The sequence below is a fragment of the Artemia franciscana genome, chromosome 2 (assembly GCF_032884065.1).
Source record: "Artemia franciscana chromosome 2, ASM3288406v1, whole genome shotgun sequence".
NCBI lineage: Eukaryota > Metazoa > Arthropoda > Branchiopoda > Anostraca > Artemiidae > Artemia > Artemia franciscana.
Window position 1 is genome coordinate 45,893,021 of NC_088864.1, and position 3,498 is coordinate 45,896,518.

Here is a 3,498-nt window from a genome sequence, read left to right on the forward strand (position 1 = left end):
CAACATATCGTAGGCTGCTGGTATTAAAAATTGGAATTGATGAAAGAATAGCATGAATGAACGCTTCTTTTCCAAATGGTGACCATGATCAACTTCGGTCTTGTAAGAAGAGAGCTCAATCGAACGGAAACTTTGAGCTTCAAAATCCTGTAGCGCCCTCATTACCATAAGAGGGCTTGCCTTTACAAAATGCCATTTATAGTAATTTTTTTGTCATAAATTTGCAGTTTCGAGCTGCAAAGGACGAAAATGCCATCAGTTTAAAAGCAGTTTAAAGCTATTGATAATCTTTATATATAGCCTAAACTTTGTTATTTTAAACTTCATTATTTTACTTTTGTTTTTTGTTATTAAAATTTGTTTCGTGAAGAACATTACAAGAACATATTGGGTCTTGTACACATTACAAGACGCAGAGTGGCCTGCAGCCCTGCTCATGCATAGTCTAATATCTATTCATTTTAAATTTGTACCCTTCTTCCTTGCTCTCCTTGCAGTTTCGCTCCTTGCTGTTATTGGAACATAAACTTGCTCTTTTTTTATATAAGGAAAGAATATATTTTCCTCTACCCTAAAAGGACGTTTTAATGCAAGGGAATGGAGATGAGAGACAAAAAAAGTAACAAACAAGAAAATAAGTCACGAACAGAAATTTGAATACGAAGAAAACTTAAAAATTAAACAAACGGGAAAGAAAATTGATTAGGTATTAATACCAGTATTGTGTAATTATTTGAAGTTTACATGCTGATTTTCCTTTTCTAAAAGCTTTTGATTAATTTTCAAATTTAATAAAAGCAGTCATTTTGTCGATCTTCATAATAGCCATAATAGCCATAAAGAGCCACTTTTGAATAGCCATAAAGAACAACTGGCGAAAATAATGTGTATTATACTGCTTTTTCAAAATTGTTGCCCCAAAATACTAATAATGACTTCTGTTATAAGCTACACTTTATAGCTGTTGCCTTCTAATCTTCGAATATTAAGCTGGTTATTACGCATAGGCTGCTGCCTTGGTGCTTAGGTTATGGCTAATATTTCTAAAACGACAGCATTTCCCTGACTTGCCATAATTCCTTTTCTTCTTAAAATTTATTCCCCTTTCATCTAGAATTAACTTTGTCATAGATTAAAGAAAAGCACTCGGTCCCAATGGACTCGTCCCTGGCTACGCTGTAAAAAAAAAAAAAAAAAAAAAAAAAAAAAAAAAAAAAAAAAAAAAAAAAAAAAAAAAAAAATCCACTGAGATTTAAAAGCAACGTTAAAACTTAAAACGGACAGAAATTATTTCGTATATCAAGAGATTTTCTCTTCCTCAATACCTCGCTATTTACGGTAAACTTTGACTTTTTGCCCCAATTCTTTAAGAACGACTCCAGTCAAACTTTAGCGGAAAGAGGAAGGGGTTGTGGAGGGAGCAACCCTTCATATACAGAATAATTTATGTTCGTTTTGAGTTTTAATGCTGCTCCTTACTTTCAGTTACAAAAAGTTTTTTATTTAGTTTCTGATCGTTTTTCAGACGATGCCAGTCAATCTGGCTCACCCCCGTGAAATATATCCCCCCCACTCGAGAAAAAATCCTCCCTTAAAATGCCCTCTAACGTAAAGTGCATCCCCCGTCAAATTCCCTCCAAATAGTTCCATCCTCACTGAAATCCCCTCCCCGTAAAATTTCATTTGAACGACTCTCAGCCTGCAAAAATTCTCCTTTGTATACTTTAATTTGAAAAAAGACTTTAATTTCCGATCGGTTTCCCCAGAAACTTTTCCCAGAAATCAAAACATGCAGAAAATATCCCCCGGAACATATCCACATGCAAAATTGAGTTGACCAGGACAATGTAAGACAACTAAAAAGAATTTGCATAGGAATTCTGACAAATTCTTCCAGTGTAAAGTTCCCTTGAAAATCTACCCCTCCCGTAAATTTTCCTCCCCAAAGATGATTCTCCCTAAGGAAATCCACTAAAAGTACATCCTCCCTGAAAAATGTCTGTATCCATCTCAATAACAAGTACTGTACGTAAACAATGGGCGCATTTTCCAACTTAAAGGCCTCTCCCCACGGACTGTGGGGGTCATTTTACCCGTAGAGACAGAATCATTTGATCTTTCATCTATAATGAACAAAATAGTTATATCAAAATTTTGATCAGATAACTTTGGGATAAAGGGGCGTGGAAGGGGGACCAGTTGCCATCCAATATTTTTGTTTACTTACAAAGGGCAAGAGAACTTCTAATTTACGTTTGAAAGCAGGCACTCCCAATCACCTAGAGCCGTTGTTTCAATACGACCATCCCTCGGGGAAAAACACACGAAAAAACCAAATAAATACAATAAACACAAAAAATTAACATCTGACAAAATAGCAAAATAGCACATTTTTGTATATAAGAGCTTAAAACTTCCACAATATGGTTCTCTGGTACGCTGAATCCGATGATGTAACTTATGATCAGTGATGTTTACCTTACATTACCTTAGTTCCTCCCGCACCATTTGTGTCGCAGAGGGCGTCGACGAAGCCTCTTCACTCGTCCCGGAGCGATGCTGCAGTGGTGGCATCCTCCCTTTCAGGTACTAACGAAGTCTCAGTCATCCTCAGATTTCGGTCAAAAGCTAACCCCAAAGTGTTCTTTGAACGATTCCATCTTCTTCTGTTTGCTGGTTTCGAGTCGTAGGCTGACCAAGGAAGGTAGCTTACTTTCATGCATAGTACATATCCTAAATATGTCCAACCCTTCTTCCTTAGAACAGCAGTAATGAGAGGCTGGCAAGTTACGAAATTCAGAGTTACTAACTCTGTGTTGCCAGCTTATATTTAAAGTTTTCCTTAGGTATGTACTTTCGAACGCAAGAATTCTCTTTTCAAGCTGTTGATCCATTTTTCAGCACTCACTATCATAGAGGAGTATGAAGAGCACATTGCTATTGGAGAGACACAAATTTAGTCGTAAAGAATATTTGGTGCTCCTCCAAATGGGCTTCAGTCTATTAAAAGCCTTGGTTGACTGATCAATTCTGCGTTTTATTTTGCGAGATTACTTCGCCATCATTATCGGTCTAGATATCCAGGTATTTGAAATCTTTCACCTGTTCCACATTTATGTCCTTGTGGTGCAGAACAAGCGGTGAGTTTGTTATGGACATGCTCTTTGACTTGTCAACGTTAAAGTAGCTGCTGTAACCTTTGTTTAGAATCTTCTAGCAAAACCGTCATCCGTGAATTCTAAATCAGGTAGTTGCTTACTGCTTACTTTTACGTCATCCAGAGTTTCGTATGTGTAGTTCAGTTCGTTTTAAGCTTCCATTATTATGTGACTTTCGTATGTTTGTATTTGGTTCAGCTTAGGTCTTTACTCTACATTGAAAAATCTTTTCATTTCAATAAGTTTTTTTTAATTAAGATTAGATAGACACAGTGTAAACATTATCTAGAAGTAAATAAAACGAAAATACCGACAAAAATAACTATTAGCAAAATTAATT